The 27,091-nt window shown below is 35.6% G+C and overlaps 1 pseudogene; it reads right to left on the bottom strand.

The window, feature by feature from the left end:
* Positions 1-14,371: 14,371 nt before the first annotated feature.
* Positions 14,372-27,083, bottom strand: LOC123583670 (annotated as a pseudogene).
* Positions 27,084-27,091: the final 8 nt, after the last annotated feature.

Genomic DNA, 27,091 nt, shown 5'->3' on the forward strand with positions numbered 1-27,091 from the left:
ATGTATGGCTGTTTATTATTCAGGTTGTTAACATATAACTTTATTTTTTTCTCCTAATGAGGAAAATATAAGTCATTTACAATTTTTTGGTTATCACAATGTGTTCTTCAATAATTAAACCTCAATGTGTCACTTTTTGAATGTATGAAGGACACATCCTCAGAAATTAAGTAGAGGGTCAATGTTAGTGTGTGTGTGCATGTACATGATATTTTTTTCTAAAGTTTACTGAGTGGTAATTTATGTAAAATAAAATGATCAAACCTTCCGTATACAAGTAAATGAATTTTTGAGCAAGTATATACCTTCTGACCCTGACAAAGGACAAGATACAGAGTATTTCGAACACATGAGGAATTTCCCTCTAGATCATTTTCAGCCAATTACATCCCTGGAAATAACCACTATTCTTATTTTTATCAACATGGTTTTGTTTTGTATGTTTTTGAAAGTAACATAAATGGGACCATAAAATATGTGTTGTTTTGTGTCTGGGTTTTTAAATTCAATATATTTCTTTTGAGATTTATCCATGTTTCTTGTTAATAAACATTCCATTTTCTGAATATGAACAATGTTTTCCCCCTAAATTTGGAGGGAGAAATAAATAAAGCTGACAAGAGCATTTTTGTATAAATCTTTCCATGGACATTTGCTCTCATTTATCTTGTGTACACGCTTACGAGTTGGGTTGCTGGAACATAGGGTCAGGATATTTTTCATGCTTGAGAAATGGCCTTGCTTTTCCATAGGGGCTGTGACATTTTACACCCCTACCATCAATATAGGAGAGAAATAAATGTTCTGTATCTTCACAATTTTTAGTCTTCTAAATGTAGCAGTTCATTGAAGCTAGTGTGTAGTGGCATCTTGTAGTCTTGATCCACACATCCCGTTGAGGAATGGTAATGAGCAGCTTTTCAAATGTTTGCTATTTGGATATCATCTTCTGTGTAGTGTCCTTTCAAGCTTTTTGCCAATAGGACTCTGTATTTTCCACTCTGTCCTTTTCAGTCCAATTTAGCTATTGTGTTACCAGAATAATTCTCTATAAACTTTGTGCATATCTTAGGAAACTTTTTTGTGTATACTTTATGCTTCAAAAGCCACATCCATAATTGTGTCTGAGACATATTTGTCTGCTTTAAGTGTACTTGGCTAATGTGGACAAAACCTGTAGGATTCTTGGATATCTTATTTTCCAGCCAAGATTCTACTGGGCACTGTCCCTAATATTTCAGAAGACTTAACGAAGGGGCTCAGAGCCACGCCATTGATTTATTCTTTATTCTGAAGCTATTTATTACATGGAATTTGTGTTTTTTTTCCATTTGGAGACTGTCAGGGGCCTTCTATATTTTCTCTAAAATCATTTGAAAACTGATCCTAAGTATTTCTTCTTAGGGTCTCTATTTCTGTACTTTGTCACATGCTGGTTGAAATAATCATCTGGTGCTGTCAGTATTCTGCCTAGAATACTCTTGAGCCATATCCTTAAGGAAACATATACATTTTCTGTATTCCATGTTTATTCTGAAGACAGTGTCACCAAACATGTCACTATGATTGAAATCTAATCTCAGTTTCCTCATTACTCCTCTAGCCCCTCTAATCATCTCCTTGCTAATATTCCAAACTCTGCCTTTGTTGATCCCAAACCATGGCCTGCAACATGATTTTGGTTTTTTGCTATGGTTGAACCCCACTACTGGTACCTATCTCTATTTGTTATAACTGCAGAAAGACTACCCCACAACTTAGTGGTTTAAAGCAAAAATTTGTTCTGTATTTATGACTCTGGAATTCAGGCACTGTTTCAGGAGTGATGGCCAAGTCTTCATGTGGTATTGACTGAATTGGTCAACTGGGTGCAAATGATCTAAGATGGCTCAGTTGTGTCTCCTACAACAGCAGGTGTATGGCTGGGCTTCTTCTTCTATGTGCTCTTTCAGCCTTCAGTGTCTCTTTTCATGTGGCCTCACGTTTCACTTATTTAAAACTTTTTATTTAAATTTCAGTTAGTTAACATACAGCTAATATTAGTTTCAGCTTTACAACATAATGAATCAGTGTTTCCAAACATCACCTGGTTCTCATCACAGCAATGCACTCCTTAATCCCCATCATCTATTTAACTCATCCCCCACCTACCCCATTGTTGTAAACATCAATTTGTTCTCTATACTTAAAAGTCTGTTTCTTGGTTTTCCTCTCTCTCTTTTTATTCTCCATTGCTCATTTGTGTTGTTTGTTAAATTACACATATGAGTGAAATCATATGATATTTGTCATTCTCTGACTTATTTCACTTAGCATAATACTCTCCATAATCCACCCTTGTTGTTGCAAATGGCAAGATTTCATTGTTTTTGATTATTGAGTAATATTCCACTGTATATATGTATATACCACATCTTTTTTTATCCATTCATCATTTGATAGATACTTGGGCTGTTTCCATATCTTGGCTATTGTAGATAATGCTGCTATAAACATTGGGGTGCATATATCTCTTTGAATCTAGAAGTGTGGTTGCTGAATCATAGGATAGTTCTATTTTTAACTTTTTGAGGAACATTCATAAAGTTTTCCAGAGTGACCACACTAGTTTGCATTCCCTCCAATGGTGCAGAATGGTTTCCCTTTCTCCACATCATGTCAACACCTGTTGTTTCTTATGTTGTTGATTTCATCCATTTTGACAGATATGACATGATATTTCATTGTAGTTGTGATTTGGATTTCCCTGATGATGAATGATGTTGAGCACCATTTCATGTGTCTGTTGGCCTTCTTTATGTCTTCTTTGGAAAAATGTCTATTCATGTCTTCTACCATTTTGTAATTGGATTATTTATTTATTTTTTGGTGTTGAATTGTATATGTTCTTTATATATTTTGGATACTAACCTTTTATCACATATGTCATTTGCAAATACCTCCTCCAATTCCATAGGTTGCCTTTTAGTTTGTTTATTGTTTTCTTTAGTGTATGGAAGCTTTTTATTTTGATATAGTCCTAATTATCTATTTTTGCTTTTGTTTCCCTTGTCTCTGGGACATATGTAGAAAGAAGTTGCTATGGCCAATGTCAAAGAAGTTACTGCTTGTGTTTTTTTCTAGAATTTTAATGGTTTCAAGACTCACATTTATGTCTTTCATCCATTTTGAATTTATTTATGTGTATGGTATAATAAAGTGGTCTGTTCAGTTTCATGTTAAGATGTCTATACTATCCAAAGCAATCTACACATTTAATGCAATCCCTGCCAAAATACCAGTAGAATTTTTCAGAGTCAGAACAGACAATCCTAAAATTTCTGTGCAAACACAAAAAACCCCAAATAGCCAAGGCAGTCTTGAAAAAGAAGAGCAAAACTGGAGGCCTCCCAATTCTGGACTTGCAGTTATATTACAAATATGTAGTGATCAAGACATTATGGTACTGGCACAAAAACAAACACATAGATCAATAGAGTAGAAAACCCAGAAATGGACCCACAACTATATGGTCAATTAATCTCTGACAAAGCAGGAAAGAATATCTAATTGGAAAAAGACAGTCTTTTCAATGAACGGTGTTGGGAAAACTGGACAGCAACCCGCAAAAGAATTTAACTGGACCACTTTCTTATATCACGTGGCCTTTCATTTTTAGGAAGAGTGACATGGGCTTCTGTACAGCATGGTGTTTTCAGATGCCTAAGGTCATAAAGAACTAGTTTCAGTGACCTTCAGTGAAGCTTGGGAATTCCAGAAAGGTGGTTCCACCACATTCTATTAATTAAAGCAGTCCCAAAGACAGCCAAACTTCAAGGGAATGGAGAAATAATATGCAACTTTTGAATATAGGGGTAACAATGCTACATTGCAAAGAAGCATTCATATAGAGAAGATGGAAATTTGTAGTATAAAGCACTCTGTTGCATTGATTCATCTAATGAAATCATAAAACCAGACCAGATGCAAAGGTGGGGGAAATGGACTCTACCTTTATGGGAATCACTTCAAAGAAATGTGGCCATTTTTTTCAACCAACTGAAGTTAAATTCAGCTTATTCTTGATTTCTTCTAAAATATTACTTAGATTACTTACCAAGTTATTCCACTTTAAATAATTCATCTGAAGTATTTTCATTTGAGTGACACTTTCCCCAGATATGACATTTTTGGGTTGTTTTCTTATCTAATGGATTTTTTTGATGTTGCCCCACAGCCACTTCCACTTGTTTAATAGTTGGTGGTTTATTTCTGGAACAGTGCATGAGTGACCACTTAGGTTGGTACCCAGTGGGAACAGTATAGGTGACACCTGTCCAAATTCTAGTAATGAAAAACCCTTTCTCTAGGAAAGTGTTATTTTCTTATTTATCTTTTCACATTTTCAACTTGAGTAAAATGAGCTAGTTTAGTTTGAAACAAAAAAAAACCAGCATCTTGGTTTTGAAAAGTAAACTATTTTTACAAGATGTAATAGCAAAGAATAGATCTTTTATATTCACGTTAGCAAAGAAAGAATGACTAGGTAACAACAAGACTGAATATTTTAGGCAAGTCATAGAGTTATTGATATTATAACACAATCTGTGACTTAAAATATTTTTTATTTAATCATAAATTGCTGATATTGAAAGCAAGAGAAATCATTAGCTTGGAAAAAATAGAGAGAAAGCAAGAGGGAGAGAGAAAACCCAAAAAGATTTAAGGACATGACAAAGGAGACAGTCAAGTTGGTTGGTAAGTTTATGTTTCAACTGGCAGGTTTAGTGGCTGGGATGGAGGCAGTAGAACAAATTAATAGCTGTGAATAGCTATGGTTGTTGTCAGATACCTATTTTCCCTATGCAACCCTGCCTTATCAAAGCTTCTACTCCAGCCATGTCCTCCATGATTCAACTTACTCACTGCTTTCTGGCATGCCAGAAGTTTTCTTCTGTTTCTTCTATTTTAGTTTCTGACTCCATATGCTATTTTGAACTTAATAATGTTTCATTACTCACAATTATGTTTGTTCTTGTTTAGTACATGGTGAAAAATTTTAAGAAAATATGTCTGTAATAGCGGTGCACTGGTTTTGAAGATCATATCAGGCAATGATCTCTTTCTAGTAACTAACTTTACTCGTTATATGAAACATAGGATGACAAAATAAATAGAAGTCAAGCTGGCTTAGATACAGAGATTTAATGTTAATGTAACAGGACAAAAATAGATACTATCAGTTTATTATTTCTCCCCTTCCCTCCCTTCCCTTTTTATTGGATGGATGTTTGATCCTATAGAAAAGTCAACTGTTTTATCATTTCTAGGCAAAGAGGAGTCAATTCAAAATTCAGAAAGTATAATGCAAAATCAGCCTTCAAGTTCTTAAAACAAAAGTCACATTATTTTTGAGGAAGGAAGCAGATCATCATAGGAGATAATTCAGTATATAAAAAAAGAACCCTATCTACATCATTCCATATTGCACCTTGAGATGCAAACTAAGTTCTCTATTAAAAATTGGAATATTTTTAGATGAACAGAACCTCTGGTATTCTTCTTATTAGTCATTTGTTTTTATTTTTAATGAAATCATGACAAATCTTTTTCCCTCAATGGCTTGACAAATTACCTTGTCAAATAAGACTAAAACTCTATTGAGTTGTATGAAATGACCTATGACTTTGATGACTGTGTTCCTCTGTTTGAACTGAGAAGATGTGTACACTTACAGAAATATGTAAATTAAAAGTCAAATGTTGTAAAGTACATTTTAATTTGTCAGGTGTTAGTGCCAGGGAAAGAGATATTGGGCAATAATAATTTACTATAAATCAGAATATTTTGCTGCAAAGAACATGCAAATTGGAAGATACTATTAATTATAGTGCACTGCTAGTTTAATTTTAACATAAGAGGTAGAGTTAGAGACAAATAAGGTCACAAAAATTCAAAAGACAAACAAATTAAAAAAAAATCAAATAGCAAGATATCTGTTAAGCCCAGCCAACCTAGAATTCTTTTCCCCCAGGCATAATTTTACCTTGGAGAATGTAATTAGACATTGGCTGTAAGAACTTACAGCTGGCTAGAGACTCCACAAGGTAGGGAAAAAAAAGTGGTTTCTGGTAAGAAACAAAGCAGTATATTGCTCTATGGTAATTAACATCACTTTCACAATCTACCACAACGTTGTTTTTTTTTTTTTTTTTTTTATTGCCAGTATTGTTGAAAGGATACCATCCCAAATCCTACTTTGAACCACTTTCTTTATTGTTTTGTTGCTCTTTTTTTTACTTCTATGTTTTAATTCCCTTTATGATATTAGAAATAAGTGTGTTTAGATGAACAAATATTAAATGTATAGATTGGAATTTTTTCCTATGCATTCATCTATGAAACTCTCACACTAATCAAATTATAAAACACTTATCAAAAAAATTTTCCCTTATACCACTTTGCAGTAAATATTTGCTGTCAGAGCTAAGGACTATTCTCATTTCTGTCACTAAATATCAGTTTTGTCTATTTTTTAATCATTCAAATAAAACCTCATAATATGTATTCCTCTGACTGTCTTCTGACTAGGGATGTTTTAGATCTATATTTTTGTTGTTTCATATATTTAAAAATGTTTTTTTAAATTTTATTACTGAGTCATATTTCACTATGGATATACTCTGATCCCACTGGCATCTACTTTTCAGGTGACCTAAACTGGCATAATTGGTATTGGGAGTGGTCTGAGAAAACAGGTGATAAATGGGCTTTGTGGTTGTGCAAATAAGACTTATGTGCAAATAAGACTCTGTTACAAGTGGTAGATAAGACACAGGCAAGTCCTGGCATAATATAAATGCTTGATCGCTCAAGATTTCAGTGGTGGTGACCTGGGGAAACATCTTGTGGAAAGGAATGCAATTTGAGGTAAGTGATCCAGTCATTTGGAAGTCAAAGGGATCAAAATAACTACAAAGAGTGGAGTTGTTTGCTTATTGCTAAGTTGTATTGATGCCTTGGAATAATTAGAAACAGAAGACCATAACAAGCAGCTATCAGTTAAGTGTAGGGACCTTAGGAGCTCTTTGGTCATTTACAAAGAAGTCCTTATGTCCTGTAGTAGAAATACCTTAGACAAGGACTAGATTGAAGATCTAACAGACTTACACAGCTCCAACACAATATAAACACTCAGGCAAGGCATGTGTATTATGGTAAAGTCAAGGCACTAGAAGGAAAAATTTAGGACCCTGACATTGGGCATGAGTATATCTGGATAAATGCTCCTGAAGGCTTTGGCTCTGCAGACTCCTTCATTTTAGTAAGAGCTGGACTTCCTCCTGTTCAAGGAAGTTTCAGAGCCTTTTCTCCTGTAAGGCAACAGGTGATCCTTTAGGCCTGGCCTAAGTTCCTCTCCAGTGAGATAACTACCAGTCCCAGGATGACTCTTGGGACACACTGGGCCTCATAAAAAAAAGGAAACAAACTGACACAAAACCAATTTCAAGAATGAGCTTTCATGTATAATCAGGAACTATGGGACTATTATTGAAAGGGAATATTGAGTCTCCTTTACACATTGTTCTCTTGACCTCAATGAGCATCTTTATGATGGTTGTTTTTAATTCTTTGTCAGGTAAATCATGTAAGTCCATTTTATTAGGGTTGGTTTCTGAAGATTTATCTTTTACCTTTCTTTGGGACATTTGGTCTGGTTCTCCATTTTCAATTCTTTGTGTTGGTGTATGCATATTGGACAATGTAGGCACCTCTCCCAATCTCCACAGATTGGTCTTATATAGGAAGAGATCCCCACCAGTAAGCCTAGCCAGGGTATCTGGGGAGCTCTACAATATTTTCTGTCCCCAAGAAGAAACAGGCAGCTTCTTGGTAGTGATTTTTGTTTTCTCACTCTGTGCTGAACTTGGGGTAGGGTGTGGGGAAAGCGCTGGCATCTATCAGCCCAAGCTGCATCTCCATTCTCCCCCAGCTGGTTAGACTATGCTAGAACCATCAGAGCTTCGGGATTGGTGAGACAGATGCTAATTCTTGGGGAAGCCCCAGAAAAGTTAGGGTGCTGGATGCATGAATTAAGTCTGACTCTCCTGGCAGAAGCTGAGAGCTGGGAGTTTTTAATATACTCACTCTGTGCTGAGCAGTGGGCAAGATCAACAGCATGTACTGCCCCAAGCTACTGCTTCTGTTCTCCCCCAGGCAGCTAAACTGTGCCAGGCCTGTCAGAGTCCAAGACTGGCAAAACAGAATCTTGTCCTCAGGAAGCTGCCTCTGAAAATCTGGGATAGTATAAATGCAAACCCACTCCTTCCCTCCAATTGATGAAGTTGGGACATTGGGGGTATCTTCCTGATCCTGTGACATTGTGACAGGGGCAAGATTTCTGGTAAAAGGGTATCCTGAATCTCCTTAAAAGCTTCAGTGAGCCTGGGGCATTTGCATTTTCCTGGGGTGCAAGAGACTTTGAATTAGTTTTTGATTTTTCTCAAAAAGAATTTTTCCATGAATTGTCGATGATTGGTGTATTTGTGGATTTCCTACTCTGCCATGTTTCTGTTGTGACCCCTAGCATTAAGTATTGATGCATGCTGCCATGTGGATGAATCTTGAAAAAATTAGGCTAAACAAGAGAAAGCAGTCACAAAAGACCCCATCCTTTGCCCCTCCCCACACACCTAGATAACCAGTCTACTTTGTACCCATAAAAATTTGTTTATTGTGGACATTTCATTCAAATGGACTTGTGCTATATGTGGTCTTTTGTGACTTATTTCTTTCACATTGCCTTATGTTTTCAAGATTTGTGCATGTTGTAGCTTGTGTCAGTACTTGATTCTTTTATTGCCAGATAATATTCTATAGTGTAGATATACCACATTTGTTCATCCATTCATCAGTGATGAACATTTGGGTTTTTAAATATCTTTACTATTATGAATAAAGAAAGTGCTATAACCATTCATATTCAGGCTTTCATAGGGGCATGTGTTTTCATTTCTTTTGTATATTCATATTTGGCATGAAATTGATAGGTCACACAGTAACTCTGTGTTTAAAATTTTGAGGAACTGCTAAATTTTCTCCAAAATGGTTGTCCATTGTACATTGTATAAGGCCATGTATAAGGATTCTGACTGTTCTGTGTTATTGTCTGTCTTTTTGACTACAGCCATCCTAGTGGGAGTACAGTGGTATCTTACTGTGATTTTCATTTGTGTATCTCTAGTGACTAATGATATTGAGCATCTTTTCATATACTTATTGCCCATTTGTGTATCTTCTTTGAAGACTTTTTTTTTAGTTATACCCATGTCTCTTATCAAATCCATGATTTGTAAATATTTTTTTTCTCCCATACCATGCATTGTCTTTCATTTTCTCCTCCCATTTGTGTTGAGATTTGTTTGTCTTGTGATTTTTGATTGTGAGTTTTTATCTGCAAAACCTTTCTGTGAGAGTTCACTGTAGCCCATTTTCAAGGAACATTTCTTTTCAGTGAATATTTGTGTTTACTTGTGCCAAACACCTAAACATGTATCCTTAAATAGCAAGTTAAAATAAAATTCTCATTTTGAGGTGTGGGAAAATACAAAGAATTAAGTGACAAGTGAATCCTTGTTAAGGAAGCATTTAATTTCATCTGTACCAAGAATCAAGTTTTGGTAACATTTTTTTCTTGCCGTCTGCTCTGCTAGGCAGGCTTTCTTCTAATACTCTCTTTTTTTCTTTTCAAAATCTGAGCACTCAGCATGGCCTCCAGTTGGTCTCTATCTCTGTTCAGGCCCAATTCCTAATCCATAGTACTCTCCTAAATTTGTAGGATCTCTGGGCAATAGCATTCTGTAGATGTTTTCGGAGTAGTAAATGGTTCAGTGCAGGTTTATCCTCCTGGAATGGAGCTCAAGCTTCATACTGGGCCTCAAATGTAATTTGTTTACTTTCTTTTAACATTTTGAATGGATTTTAATGGTTATTTTAGATGTTTCTAGCAGTCTTAGATGTTTTGTAAACAGAGGGGCTCAGGATTTTGAGTGTGCTATACTATAGACACAAAACTCTCATGTAATATTTTATCAGTTGGAGAATAATCCCATCTACCACTGGATGTATATTTTACCTTATAAATGGTTATGGTTTGTTTAATATAGGGTGTGCTACAATGTAAGACTGAGATTTTATGTTTACCATGTATGAAGAGTTGAATGTAATTGCATATAGCAAATATTCTGAACTTGCTTTATTTCTTCTCTTCCATTTAACTGAAAATTTTCATGTTTTCCATTCTCCTTTACTTTAATTACAAGGCTCTAATGCTTGTAATTTATTAAAATACATGAGCACCATAAGCCCTTGTGTACTCTTAGTGTTTTTAACAGTTTCTATCTTAGAAGAAGATAGAAGAAGTCTATGTATTGCGTAAGTGTAGGTCAAATTGAATAATATTCTACTATAATAAAATAATTCATATTTTCTTTATTCACTCAATAAATATACATGAACTACTGGGTGCCAATATGTATATTAGAAACTGGAAATACATGGAGCTTACAGCCTAAAGACAAAGTGGACCTTTGTCCACTATAATTATACAAGTATTGCTGCCATAACTTGTGCAAAGGATGGAAATCACAGCATGCTATAAATGATTTAAAAAAAAAGAAATCTAGGGGTACCTGGGTGGCTCAGTCATTAAGTGTCTGACTTTAGCTCAGGTCATGATCTCACAGCTTGTGGGTTTGAGCCCTGGATCAGGCTCTGTGCCTGTAACCTACTTTGGATTCTGTGTCTCCCTCTCTCTTGGCATCACCCCACCCTCCCAACTTGTGCTCTGTCCCTCTCTCAAATAAACATGTAAAATAATTTTAAAAAAGAAATCTAAATTGGCCAAGGACATATAGGAAAGGGGTTCTAAAATCTAATATTATGTCTGGGTTGTATATTTTAGGAGGAATTTAGCTGGATGGAGAAATGACGGAAGATCATCCTAGGTGAAGGAAACAGCCTATAAATAGTCCTAAATTAATATGCCTGATATTTTGGGGGCACCTGGGTGGCTCAGTCAGTTAAATGTCCAAATCTTGATTTTGGCTCAGGTCATGGTCTCATAGTCCTGAGATGGATCCGGCATAGGACTCATTGATCAGTATGAAGCCTGCTTGAAATTCTCTCTCCCACTCTTCCTCTGTCCCTCCCCTGATTGCACACGGGTGTGCTCTCTTTTTCTCTAAACACAAAAACAAAACAAAACAAAACAAAAAAACAACAACAACCACAAAAACAAAAACAAAAAACAAAAAAACCAACAAGAACAAGCAAACAAAAAACAATTTAAAAGAGTCATCTCTGCACCCTTAAAGAAGTGCATAAAGAACATCTGGGTCGTGCAGCCTAATATGGAGATGATCCTGTGTTCCCTGAGCAAGTCTGTGATTATCTTTGGTATGGTGACAGTGGAGAGACACATATTCCAAAAAGATTTCCAAGGAGGAAGTACATGGGAGAATGAAGTATAGAACTAATGTCACTGTGACCATAATGAGAATGTTCCCAAACACAGTAGCACTGTAGATTAGGGAGAATGTTACAAAGAAGAAAATTCAAGGTTCTTATTGTCCAGAAAATCCTAGTAAAATAAATTCAGTCACTACAGATCCATTTTTAAGATCCATTTACTTGATTCATAGAGGATCCAGAAGTTCATTTATACAAAGAGAATAAAAAAAAATAAAGCCACAATTAGCACTGATGTTTTCCTATTTCTAATTGATGATAATAGTTGGTGTTATGAGAATACATAACCTTAAATATGTCGGCATCACATCTATAATTTGAAATTATTTTATGGGTCACATTCTGAAACAATATTCTCATAGTTATGCAGCAATTAAAAAGTATTAAGAGAGTGGAAGTTTTATTTTCTATTATCTTATTCATTCAAATGATACTCTTATCAATTGATATTGACCATCACTAATTTGCTCCCTTGGACAAATTGGATAAGTAGCTATATTAATATTTATTTTGTCTTTTATTATCACAGTTATCTGTCTCCTTGTGAGATTATGTTACAAAAATATATAAGGAATATATAATTTGGAAGATGAGATTGTGTTATCCTGTATCACGGAAGTCATTTTTTTAAGGTTATTCTATGTTTCTGAAATAAACACACACCTAGAAGCTAATTTAGACATGAAAGAAAGTATTCCAATTCATTAAAATAATTTTGCTTTTTAGTTTCTGTTGGGTAGTATACTGAGAATTTTACGAAACATGTACTCATCCTCAGATCTTTATGAACTTCTTTTCCTAGTACCTTGTATTACTGTTGTTCACAGTGCAAAGTGTGTGTCTTCTGTGTAAATTTAAGTGGTGGGTAAGAGTAAATAATGAAATGATTCAACCCTAACATATAGAGTTTGCTCTGGTTATGACATGTCATACTAAATTGTCTTTACTTGGCTTTTTAAAAATTATTCATAGCATCTAGAGTGATCAAAAATGATCAGTAGCTATTACGTGATTACTGTGTGCTAAACTCTAAATGTTTCATATACATTAACACATTTAATGCTCATAAGAATCCCATGAGGTGAATAGTATTAATATCCTCATTTTGCATATAAAGAAATTATGGCATCGAAGTATTTAATGATTTACGCTGTTACACAGCTACCAAGGGTCAAAGCTGGTATTCAAGCTTGTCAATCTGATCTTAAATCTGGGCCCCTGTTAAGAGACATATTGCCTCCAAAATTAAAGGAATGTATATTTATGGTCTAGTTGTCAAATATTGATTGAATTCATGTGTTCCAGTAGAATTCCTTAGGAGATATGATTCAACAAGTATGTTGGAATCTTTCTGTGTTACAGTTAATTACACTGTATTTTCTTATATAGAATGAATCAATGCATGTCTAGAGACAATCTAGAGATACATAATTATCAAGTCAAACTGGCAATAAACCAAGTAAAAATATTTAATTTAGTATATGGTGTATATAACATATTGTAACAATTTTAAAAGGTTGGTGACCAATTCCAAGTGACACTTTCACATACAGCTTTAGGCTTGGTTGCTATTATCTTCAAAACACTTACAAAGTGAACACATTCCTTATGATCAGTGAACAAAAATGACAAGACTCAGAGAATATGTGAGGATTTGTAGGAAGAAGAGAATAAAGAACAGTGAGTAGGAGGAGTGGTACGTTTAGAAAAGGGACTGAATTCAGATGTAAAGATGAACAGGAAGTGTCTGTTCTCTTTTCTCCAATGACCTGTAATGTTCTCCTTGTTTTCGTTTCTACTCAGGCCCTTATCAAAATATCCTATCACCATTATCCAACCTTAATTCATTGCTTTCCTACCTTAGATATTTTTAAAAACTGGATAATCATACAAATTAGGGAAAATAAAGATGAAAATGGTGTTCTTGTAGGTCAACCGCCCAGGAGGACACAGAGTGTATGCTAAATGATGATGATGGTCTGGAGGAGCACACAGAGGACAGCCACGCACCATGCCCTCTTTGAAGGTCTGTGTTACGTGATTATCAGGTGAGTGAGCAGGAATTTTGCTTTGGAGACCTTTATGACAGTAATTTTAATAAATGCACTTTGAAGAAATGATTATTTGATGAATATAGCAGCTACAATTGGGGATGAATACCTTTGCTACATGGAATTTCATGCCCCATGATACACTGACAACAGAAAAACTTGGATGTGAAATTAATACAGTTAAGTATATTGTAATTAATAGGAATAAAGCCTACATTACAGCTTTAATTTGCCCTTTCATTTTGTTTGAGAGGGAAAGCTGGCATTCATTTATGTTGATAGCTTTCCCAGTATTTGTTTCTCTTATTCCTCTCCTTCTCATCCCATGCAAGTTTCTAAAATGGTTTCTTTAGTTCTGCATTTAATATGTGTGTTGTTATGAGTGTACAAAGACAATATAATAGAAAGGAAAGGAATTATATAGTTTAGACAGAAATTCTATTACAGGAGAATTGTCTTCCTCAAATCAATTGCGTATTTTATATATTTTGTTATAATTGAAGGTATAATAATTATATGTTAGATCTGGGAGGTCCTTGTAGTCATGTACTTCTTACATCTTATTTAGCAAATGAAAAATCTAGGTCCACAAAATTAGATACCACCTTGAAGGCTGGAATAGCAAAAGAGGAAGAGAAATTACCCATAATACATAAATGCTGCTGGGACAGTGTCACCATTACTGTGTTGGGACTTCTAGCTTATTACTGAGTAAGAATGTAAGAGATCATGCACTTGATGAAGCTTGAGGAGCCTTGGACCCTTCCACCTTACTGATGCTGCTGAGCCCTCCAAAGTATTTCTGGAGTCCATCATTGCCCGGTGGCCTGGTGGCTGGATACTCTGCGGCCACAGCCCAAGGCAGAGGAATGTAAAGTTTCCCCCTTTTTCCTGCCTTCCAATATCATGTTAATGTCTTCCACTGATAGAACCTGATACTAGTAAGTTTTAAGTTTACAAGGAGTTCAGGAAAAGTAATTTTCAGGCTTGTAGCTATCTACTAAAGAGAGGACTGTAGAAAAGCTAATATGGGGCAGCGAGTCACGAGAAATATTCTGAATCCTCTTCCAATTTTGTTGCTTAGATTCCATACACACCACTCCGCCTTTATTTAAATTTCCAATCAAAGATAATTGCTTCAGCTGAAAGATTCATTTATCCTGCATACAAATTAAGATATTCTTATCTTTTCTCCAAATGGAAAGCTAGAAGTTTTCATAGCTTCCTATATCCATCTCAGTGCCATGTTGGGATCTCCTGTAGCTTAATCATAATCCCACAGGATCATTCCATAGCCTAGAGACTAAATGGCAAAGTTAATCACCAGCATCTTCTTGGTGAGGAAAAATAAAAGAAAAAAAAGAATTTGAAATTTCTTTATAAATACCATAAATGCACAGTTATCCTAGTACATATTCAGAAAGAAAATATTCTTGGTTTCTACCATCAGCATTTTACTAATGGGTTGGGAAACTCAATTGTCCATGGTTGTCTTCTTTTACTGCCAATTGCTTTCTTTTTTCTGGTCAGCTAATAAATCTGATGATAATGATTCTTTATTTGGTGGGGTGAACCTGATGTAAAATTTTATTGGGTTATATCATTCTCATTTACTTAACTGAAATATACTCGTTTACTTTACATATAATAAATGTACAATATTATATTAGTTTCTGGTGTACAATATGTTGATTCAGCAGTTGTATACATTACTATACATTACTCAGTTTTCACTAGAATAATTGTAGTCACTGTTTGTTACCATACAATATTATCTTTGTGCACTGTTGGTGGAAATGTAAATTGATGCAGCCCCTGTGAAAAACATTTTTATTTACTTTTATTACTTAGTTTGCAAATATTATGAGACACCACAGAGAATCGTTTGAATCTCATATATGAGCTTTCCTACTCTATTGAGGAACACTAAGCCTAGTACACCTTGATTATTGGGATCAATCTTTTCAGTTGACTTAATAAACTCTTCTATTAAATCAGAGGTATGAGGAGACTGAAATGGCTGGGACTTTTTTACTTTCAGGTCAATGGGAATTTTTTGTTTGTTCTTGTTGGGAGTTATTTATTGGGAACATGTGGCAGGAACAAGAATAAATTTATGAATGTTATTAAAATTTAGATAGAAAATCTGTTATAAAGGCATAGATGTTGAAGTTAGAGTTTGGATTAGATTCTCTGTTTAGTGCTTGTTATTTCTGTGGCAAGTTCATTAAATTTTGTAATGCTGAGTTTTCTACTGAGAATATGTTAATAATATGCTCTATTTTCACCATTATAATGTTAAGAGAAAACACACGCAAAGTGCCTCATCCATGGTTAAAGCTCAGTAAATATCTGAAAACAACAAAAACCTGAAAGTTACAACATACATGAATGGGATTATATTGGAAGGGTTTGTGTTTGGATACATAATTCAGGATGTTTTATTGCATATATATGTTGTTTAGGGAAGGATTGCCAGTTCTCAAGGTGTGACTTATATTTCATACAAAATCATATGCCTCAGTGTCTTTGGATGATGGTGGTGGCAACAATGATGATGATGTCTTTCATGATTGTAATGTTTCAGTTAAAAGGTTGATCTGGGACTCACATGCTTGTTCTTTATCTTTCTTATTGCTTTTCTCATGTTTTTATTCCTGAACGTGTAGATGATTGCATTTAAAAGGGGAGTGAAAATTGCATAAAACACAGAGAGGATCTTATCTATGGAGATCTTGCTGAATGGCCATATGTAGATAAAGATGCAAGGTCCAAAGAACAGCACCACCACTGTAATGTGGGCTGAGAGTGGACAAAGCCTTGGAAGACCTGGTGGAGGAGCGACGCCAGACAGTAATTAGAATGATGCTATAGGAGACGAACAGAAAGGTGAAACAGAACAAAGTGAGTAGTCCACTGAATGCAATGACCTATAGCTCCAAGATGTGTCAGTGCAGGCAAGTCTGATGACCTGAGGCAGATCACAGAAAAACTATTCACAACATTGGGACCACATAATGGTAAAGGCACAGTGAACACCATTTGGCTCACAGGGTGAACAAAACCAGTCGTCCAGGACAGAATTGCAAGTCCGATGCGAATACAATGGATCATGATATTTTTGTAATGAAAGGGTTTGCAGATTGCAGTGAATCTATCAATTGTCATGGCTACAAGCAACATCATCTCACCTCCACCTAAAAGGTGAAGGAAGAACATCTGGGCCATGCAGTTTTATAGGAGATAGCCTTATATTCACTAATTAGGTCATAGATCATTTTAGGAGTAGCAAAGGAGATCAGGGACTTATCAATAAAGGAGAGGTTTTCCAGCAGGAAGTACTTGGGAGAGTATAACTGAGGGTCCAGTTTTACTACAAAGATAATGAGGTTACCTAATACAGTGACTGTATAGATAATGGAAAAAAATAAGCAAAGCTGTCATTCATGAAATTCTGTGAGGCCCAGCAAAATAACCTCAGACACCATGGAATGTTTTTTTTTTTCTCCATTTGTTTGATTGTTAGTATATGAAACCTAAAAAAAATAGATTAAAGTCTATGAGTTAAAGTTAATATTCACTTAACGTTGCTTACTAAAATCTACCAAAAGGTGCAAAAAAAAAAAAAAAAAATCAAAAGTATTGAGCAACATTGAATCCAAAAAAATTTTGAACGTTTATTTATTTTTGAGACAGAGAGAGACAGAGCATGAATGGGGGAGGGTCAGAGAGAGAGGGAGACACAGAATCCTAAACAGGCTCCAGGCTCTGAGCAGTCAGCACAGAGCCCGATGCAGGGCTTGAACTCACGGACTGCGAGATCATGACCTGAGCTGAAGTCAGATGCTCAACCGACTGAGCCACCCAGGTGCCCTTTTTAAATTTTTTTTAACGTTTATTTATTTTTGAGACAGAGAGAGACAGAGCATGAACCAAAAAATTTTTTAAAAAGAATGGACATAATTTCTTACCAAAGGTTATGAGGAACTTCTGTCATAGACCAAGATGACTGAAGAAAATTGAAGCCAGCAATACATAACTCATATCTGCACTAATCTTGAGTAAAGTGGTATCTGAGTTGGTAAAGAAATTTACAAGTTGCTTGCCCCCTTTTTAGAGGGTAAGGAATAGATTTTTTGACCCTCCATGGGCAAAGAGGAGGACACTTTCCTCTTGAAATCTGTTTTTAAAATGCATAATAGTAAGGGGCATATCAGTTAAGGAGAGGCCAACTGGTTTTCTAACTGAAAAGCAGGACCAAGAAAAATTTGGTAGATGGAATATAGAACATTGAGAATCTAGGAGTCAGTCCTGCAAGTGCTGCTGAAAGTCAGGAGAGCAGCAATAATAAACACTCTGAATTTTAGACACTTGAATCTATGGTTGGCCACATGGAGATGGCTTCTTACCTTCATTTACATAAGGTAGAATAAAGGCTTCGATATATGGGCTCTGACTTTACCTCCCTGCCTATGAATTGAGTAGATTGGAAGGTACAGTACTCAGACTTGGCACAAATGGATGCTTGCTGCTGGCTTTTCACTGTCTCACTTACTTTTTCTGTCAAGTGGCTGAATGTTCTAACAAATTTAGTATAACATCCATATCATTTATAAGGATAGTATAATTGTAGAGCTCTGATAAGCAAAGGGGGGTGTCTATAGGGAACACATCCATGTGGTTGAATAAGCTGGATAATTTTCTTTTGTGGGAGATTGCCTTGGGCACTGTATATTTAGCTGCATTCCCGGCCTCTGTCTATTACATGCCAGTAGTATCCCCCTGTGTGTGACACCCAAAAAGGTCCACACATATTGCCAAATGTCCCTTGGTTGAGAACCACTTATATATACTATTGTATATATCCTAATACAATATCCTATTGTATTATCCTATCAATAATTAATACGAATATAAATATTTAAATACTAAATATGAAAATTTAAATATATAAAAATTATTAATAATTGGAAGAAGAGTTAAGATATGACGTATAACCAAGAGAAAAAAATCATCAAGAAAACCATATTCAGAAATATTTAGATATGAAATTTTAAATTAAACTTTCTTGAATAGATATTTTGAAATCAGGATCTTAGAAGAAGACAGAATCATGAGAGAAAAAAATGAAAGCTATAAAAGAAGGATGGTATGGAATTTTTCAGGCTGTAAAATACAGGATAGAAAATGAGAAATTCCATTTGAAAGACAAAGGAACATCAACAACAAAAATCACTCTGGATAGAAAATAGAAATCATTGAAACTAAAGCAAAAGCCAAAAAAATTGTGGAAAAATTTAACAGAGCCTCAGTGACCTATAAAAAATATCAAGTGACCTAACACTTGTGGTATTGGATTCAGAGATGACAGGAAACAAATATTCGAAGAAATAATGTTTAAAAACTCTAATGAATAAAGTATCAATTCACAAAACAAAATTAGGTTTGAATTTCTCAAGAAAAACAAAGAAATCACTTCAAGACGTATAATAATTGCTGAAAATGAGCAATTTATAAAATTTCAAAATCCGTCAGAGGCAAAAAGATACATTATATACAGAAGAACAAAAAATGAACAACTCTACACTTTTTTTAAACTATGCAAATTCTACTTAAAATAGGAAAAGAAAAAAAACCCTCTCAAACTAGAATTCTATACCAAAATTAAGAGTGAAATAGAAACATTTTTGAGCAGGTAGAAGATTAAATATTTCATGGTCACCAGAAATGTTAAATGAAGCTGTAATGACAATTTATTACATTTATAATATGTACAAATAAAAGGATGACATAATAATATACTACGAAGGAGAGAAAGGATAGAGAAGTCCAGTATATGTGAAATGATAAGATATTGTTTGAAGGTATTCTAATGTGATAATTCAAAATTGCATCATATAAACTGCAGAGAAACCATGAAAAAGAGGAAGTGGGCCTGGATGAGAGAACAACAGAATGGAAGGAAGGAAGAAAGGAAGGAAGGAAGGAAGGAAAGAAGGAAGGAAAAGGAAAGGGAAGGGGAAAGAAAGAAAAGAAAAGAAAGAAAGAAAGAGCAGTTAGCTAAAATAACCTTATATGTCTAGTAGCTACTAGCTTGGACAGCCTAGGTTTAAATGTATTTATTTAGTTTTTGAAAGAGACAGAGACAGAGTGCATGTGCACAAGTGAGGAAGGAGCAGAGAGAGAGGGAGATAATCCCAAGCAGGCTCTGCTCTATCAGCACAGAGTCTGATGTGGAGCTTGGGTCTGGATCTCACAAACTGTGAGATCATGACCTGAACCAAAATCAAGTCGGATGCTTAACTGACTGAGCCACCCAGGCTTGGACAGCCTAGGTTTAAACCATTTGATTCTTTCCTGGTTAGATCAAAACACAATCCTTGGTTATTGATATAGTTTCCAAAATGAAGCCTGTTGCTCTTTGTAAATCAGCCACAATAAGCCCTAAAGGCAGCAAAACTCTGAGGAAGAGGGTAAGGGAAAATTTGCATGATAGATGCTATCAAGTACCCTTACTTAGCATTGTAGGAGGAATTAGGCTTATGGGTCATTGACACCTTTAGATGTTGATAATCTCTTAAACTAGGGGTCTTGCTATGTGGGCAAATAAATTGGCTGTAGGTAATTGGAAAATAAAACCACTCTCATTTCCAGCTTTCAGTTACACAAACATTTATGGGCACATGGAGGAAAATTAAGACAAGCAATGTTGAAACCACCCAAAAAAGACGTCGTGCTGAGCCAAGAGGTTGGAATGCTAAGGTTTTTGTCAGATGCTTTCCCTAAAGCATTTCCTGAACCAGCTACTGGAAATAATTAATAAAATGGCGTGGAAATATCCAAACAGCAAAAACGTAGGCGTACTTCTCTCATACCCACTGAGGCCATTAGTCTAAACACTGTGGACTTAGCGTCCATCTGATGATGATTTTACACAGATTTCCCTGAAAAGAAGAGTCTGCACAGAGCCAGCAAAGGATTATACTGGACTCCTTCCAGAAGCCTCAGTGGTGTAAAAATGGGAATTTAATAGAACTGATGCCTATTCAGTTCTAGGATTTGCTTATCCTTTTGTAAGCAATCCTTCTTGCTCAACTATAGACCCCAACAGCACTTTCTTGAGGCATTGACAATGACTGAAACATTCCAGCCCCCAGACCAGAAAAGCCCTGATAACAACAGAATGCCTAGAAGACATCCCCCCCATGGCCCCTTCCTTGCCCATGATCAGGAGCTAAACACATACTGATCCCACCTGTGATTACATGCTCCCTTCCTGCTGTCTTGCATGTACCCCCTTAAACCTCTCCTAGAAAACTCTAGGTGTCTACCTTGCAGGCAGAGAAGTGAGTTAAGGTTTGAGCCTGCCAGCTCACACAGCTGCAGGCACCTGAACTAATTTTTCCCTTTTCCAAACCCTTGTCTCTTGGGTTATTGTCTTCTCTTGCGATGAGTATATCCAAGTTTGTTTGGCAATAGTATTGGCAAACCCAGCCAGGATTTATGCTATCAACTTGTCCAGTCCACTCAAGGTTCTCTGGGATGGATCAGTTGACTCTAGCAGCTCATCAGGGCTCACCCACTGATTTCCTGAGTTAGTGGCTGGGTGTATGGTTCCTTATTGGTCTTACAGAAGCAGCCACCAAGAAAACAGTTAAAGGTTTATAATAGTGGAGATCTATGAGTGTATTTCATGTGGAACAACTCTTTGATCAGAAAAGACACTTTACTGTTAGTAATCTACAAAAAGGCCCAAAGAAACATGGAATTACCTGGCTATGTCACATTTCTTATCACACTTGGAGCAGTGGTCCTATTGAAAATGGAAATAGGCAGGTCAAAATTACTTCAAATACAAGTGAAGAGAGGCATGAATGTCTGGCTAATATTATTGGGTAAATATATGTTTCAGGTAGATGTGAAAGACAGCCTAGGGGATACTCCACAGGAAACATTTCTTAGAACTGGAGGTGGGAATAAGGAAATGCGGAGACTGCAATTCTCCAGCTTTATATCTTTATATCTTCATTTTGACAGACCCAGTTATGCTTACAATAATGCCAGGCCTAAGCTTAATATAATAATTATGTAAATGGTAACTATATGTTTGTGATTGATCATTTTTAAAAATGTTTATTTTTAAGACAGAAAGAGACAGACAGAGCACAAACAGGGGAGTGGCAGAGAGGGAGACACAGAATCCGAAGCAGGCTCCAGGGTCTGAGCTATCAGCACAGAGCCCGATGCAGGGCTTGAACCCACAAACCAGGAGATCATGACCTGACCTGAAGTCAGACCCTTAACCAACTGAGCCACCCAGGCACCCCTGTGATTGATCCTTTTTAATATTCTTAAATAAGTCTTATATTAGAACACTCTAGACCTGGTAGTGGGTTTTATATTCCTCTTCCTAACTGTTGTCCATAATAAGTAAAACATACTAGTTTTGGTAAGTATGCAATGCCAGAAAAAGTTTTCTCTTGTAATTCAGGGAAAACAACATGGCATCTTTAATAATTCCCATTGGTATTTGATCATCAGTTGAGTATTGTTAGGTCTCAAAATACGTCACTTATTTATGACCACTCTCTCAATATATATGACTATTTTTGGAGAAAATATTTTTGTCATTCTTTTCGGGAAATACTATTATTTTTGGAAAGAGAAGCACTCCAGGTTTCAGTGTGTCTGACTCAAGTAATGTTCTAAAACACTGTAAAACTGGTAAGTCATAGAGGAAGTTTTAACATGCATTAAAAAAATATAGAACCATTTCTAGATATTGGCTTTTAATCCCATTGTTAATATGCAGAATCAGATGTGAAAAGTCCTTTAGAAGCTGAACACTGATAACAGAGAATTCTAGAAGGCATTGTCACTCTAGTTGTCATAAAAGTACAGCATATTCACATTATAAGTGTGATAGCATGGGGCAAATTAAATAATTGAGTACGCTTTGATATACTTCAAGTGATGTTATTTTCCTTTTGTTAAAGAGTTTCCATTTCAAACTTCATAATGTCCATATCATCACCAATAAACATTTGAGAGCATTGTCAATCCATGTCAAACAGTGACTCCTCAAGAAGTAAGTGGCCGAATGAATTCTTTGCTTTTGTTTTCAAAGAAATGTGCTATTCCCTGTCAGGCTGATAAACCTACCCAACCTAACACTTCAGTTTATCCTGTTCTGTTAAACAAACAAACAAACAAACATCATCAGCTCAATTAACAAATATCATGTAGACAAGAACATGATTTTTGGCAAACCTGACCTAACCCATAATTGCTTTTATTTCATATTCTTTTGTATTAAGATTACAAGCACTTTTAAAAATACATTTCAATAGAGTAAATCACTCATATATTCTCAGGTAATTGGACACATTGTGTTCTCTAGATCTAGCAACTCATAGATCAGTCATAATTTGTGGTTTCATAATTTGATGCCTGTGATATCCTGCAAGTAAGTTTCTACTTCTAGTACTCAGTTCAACTGTATTTTCTGCACATGAGTCTATGCATTAGAATTAAAATGTTGATTTCAAAGTTTATATATTTTTCTCCTCAGCCATTTTATATAGTTAGAAAGTTCCTTATAGAAAGAAGAAAGCTAAGGAAATTTCTGTGGGAAAGGGGATCCTAGGCAGGTAATCAAAATGATTCCTTTCAAAACATGAACTTTTTCTCTTTTTCTGTCACCCCTTGCCCCCTCCACACAAGATTGTGTGTGTGTGTGTGGGGGGGGGGTGGGTATAGGTGGTTTAGAGTTAGAAACTTATATGTGAATGTGGTTTAAAGGAAAATTATAGATTAGTGCAAGTTATACTATGAAAACAAAATAAAAACCATAAAAAGTAGAAAAATTCTTTGACTTTCAATAAACCTATCTATGGCACAGTTACATATCACTGATGCATTTTTCCAAGTATTTTTAAAATTCCTGTCTGCTTTCATTCATTTCATTAGCATCTGTATTGGTGGCCTTAATAACATGTATTACGGAGAATATAAGAGTAATTTGTCTATTTTCTTTTTTTTTTTTTTTAATTTTTTTTTTTCAACATTTATTTATTTTTGGGACAGAGAGAGACAGAGCATGAACGGGGGAGGGGCAGAGAGAGAGGGAGACACAGAATCGGAAACAGGCTCCAGGCTCTGAGCCATCAGCCCAGAGCCCGAAGCGGGGCTCGAACTCACAGACCGCGAGATCGTGACCTGGCTGAAGTCGGACGCTTAACCGACTGCGCCACCCAGGCGCCCCTAATTTGTCTATTTTCAAAGAGCTTAAAATTGATCTGGGGAAAGAATCACAACACTAGAAATGAGAGACCTCAGATTAGAAGAGATTTACGTAGCTCATTTTCTTGTGTTCCTTCAATTTCAGAATATTGGTACCTAATGCACATGGTATACCTGGAGAATAAGTAAATGGTAGATCACATGAAACGGACCATAAATACACTGGAAATTGTTATAGGTTTTACACTAAGGAAAGTTTTATTATATAGATGAGACCTTGAGGTGTCCTAAAGGATTTGGTTAAATGGACAGAGGAATTTGTGGACATGAAAACATGTAAGGATAGAAAAAAATGAATGAGGAATTCAGAAAACCATGAATTTGTTTTTGCTGAAACAGAAGTTGAATTTTTGCGCTATTATAAAACAGTATTGAATGTCTAGGGTGGATGACAGGCTTATTGTGAAGGCCTTGGTGAACTTGGGATTGATAAGGGAGTTATGAAACTGCAGGTTTCTTAAGAAGACAATAACAGGATGAAAACAGAATTCTTATGAGAATGTTCAATTCCTAAAGATAAACTGTATTTGTGGGGGAATTACATTATGTATCATCAACAAAATGCAATTCGATATAGCCATAAAATGTTTTGGATTTTCATGTGCTCATAGAAATATATATTTAATGTATTGACAACCCAAAGAAAATAACTATGCATATGAACACTATTCTCTCAATAAATAGTAGTGAATACTATGGTCTTAATAAAAAGCATATAAATGTAAACATATACTAGTACCCACAACAACACACACACGCAAAGAACACACACAATGTACTAATGTGTATATTACTGTTCTCAGAGGATATCCAGGAAACAGACTGTTAACAGTTATCCTGCTGCTCTGTGTGCCATGTTTTCTTTTCCATTCACATAAGCTACTTTGATCCTTTTTAAAAATAAATTAGTGGGGTGCCTGGGTGGCTCAGTCGGTTAAGCGGCCGACTTCGGCTCAGGTCATGATCTCGCGGTCAGTGAGTTCAAGCCCCGCATCGGGCTCTGTGCTGACAGCTCAGAGCCTGGAGCCTGTTTCAGATTCTGTGTCTCCCTCTCTCTGACCCTCCCCTGTTCATGCTCTGTCTCTCTCTGTCTCAAAAATAAATAAACGTTAAAAAAAATTTAAAAATAAATTAGGGAAAAATAAATATTTCTAACAGTTTTATTGGAATGGTTATTCTGTTTCTGTTTAAAAGTGCTTTAACATCCAATTTGACATTTTAAAATAAATATGCTTAAAATTCCTAATTTACATGGATTTTGCTTTAACACTGATTTTAATCTAGATCCTGAATATTCATTATATATTTTATTCATTCATTCACTCCTTCAATAGACATTAGTCAGATGCAAGAATGTATATAAACTATTTCATGTATATTTGAAGTCTATCTTGTTCTCTTCAAGTGCAGTTTCAAAAACGGGATTTCAAAACGTTAGTATGGATCTTTTAAATATTAGCCATAAAACTGAAAGGAGATACAACTTTTCTTAACATGGAAGTAACTTTAATTACTTAATGTAACTTTGTACTTTGCATCAGTCCAAGGTTCTCAGAGTAGGAAACTGGCCAGAGAATAAGTTTATGTAGAAAAAAATACATCCCCAGTTGGATAAATGTACCCATGAGATTGCCTCAGAGAAACAGATTGTACAACATTATGATGCTTCTTCCTTCTGTTTCTGATGATTGGGAGCATAAATTGCAGGAAATTGATGGCAATATGGGAAAAGGAGATGCAAGGCTATTCCTGGGATTCACATGAGGCACTTTCCCATGAAAGTATTTTCCCCTCTCTGGTAAAAAAAAAAAAAAAACAATGGCACAAAAGGAAGGCTTTAATTACTGCAGGAGCTTTTTAAGAACCTAGGTAATTGAGGAACTATTACGGTTGAAAATATTTTTTTTTAGAACAAAGCCAATAAAACCAGTGTTGTTATAAGGATGGGCTGATGGGAAAGCTATGGTATGAATTTAGATGACTGTACTGAAATAATGGTATTTCTATTACCGACATCAGTCAGTTACCTCAATTACCTCATTTTATCATTTTGAAGCTGTGATAAATAAACATGCACAAGCTAACCAGTGGTCCTCTGTATAGCAATACACAAGTGAATGAATGAATACACACTGAAAAGGAAATAAACTCAGTTCCATTTGGCTGTGAACTTTCTATATCCTTGGTATATCTTGCTTAAATTCCTGGAAGAGGCATTTGATGTGAATAATGTTAAATATTGAGTGAATAAATTATGCATGACTGATAAATATAAACATATATCTCTATATATGCACACACATATATAAATTACATGGTTTGACTCTGCTAGTGTACAATGACCATGACTGGTACTAGCTTGAGCTGTGAGGGATTCATTCAAAAATGGAGCAGGGAGGAGAAGAGGTATATTTTTCAGGAGATAGAAGCTTAGAAGTAAGACTTCATTTAAGGTATTAATTAATATTTGTTTACCAGAATCTCTTTCAAAATATGAGTCTTTAGAATCCTTTCTATAATTTCTGCATACATCATTTCCAGGTTAAGAAATTCAGTATTATTCTGTAAATGTAGAACCCACCATGATCTGATCTTATTTATGGAGATTTATTTACCATTATCTTATTTTTTTTTTTAATTTTTTTAATGTTTATTTATTTTTGAGACAGAGAGAGACAGAGCATGAACGGGAGAGGGGCAGAGAGAGAGGGAGACACAGAATCGGAAGCAGGCTCCAGGCTCTGAGCCATCAACCCAGAGCCCGACGCGGGGCTCGAACTCACGGACCGCGAGATCGTGACCCGGGCTGAAGTCGGACGCTTAACCGACTGAGCCACCCAGGCGCCCCAACCATTATCTTATTTATGGACATCTTTATAGCACAAAGAGGCATTCAATATCATGGAATTTTATTTTTTTTTTATTTTACTGAGGAGGAAATGTAACCCTCAGAAGGAGGTCGTTGTCATATGCTGCCCAATGAGTAACTCAGCTAGGTGTTGTATTGAGGTCTTTGGAATCCAAGTTCACAGTCTGTATGATTGTGATTTCATGTGCTGTTTTTATTTTTGTCTTTCAGAAATGTATATTCTGAATTCTCCTTGCTATTTGGTACACTGCTTTGGGCCATTTACGATATCACTGACCAACAAAATTTACCAAAAGTGGGAGGTGCTTTAAGTTCAGGTACCCTGTCTGAGTATCAAAATTAGACACCAACATGAACCATC

The sequence above is a fragment of the Leopardus geoffroyi genome, chromosome B3 (genome assembly GCF_018350155.1).
Source record: "Leopardus geoffroyi isolate Oge1 chromosome B3, O.geoffroyi_Oge1_pat1.0, whole genome shotgun sequence".
NCBI classification, from domain to species: domain Eukaryota; kingdom Metazoa; phylum Chordata; class Mammalia; order Carnivora; family Felidae; genus Leopardus; species Leopardus geoffroyi.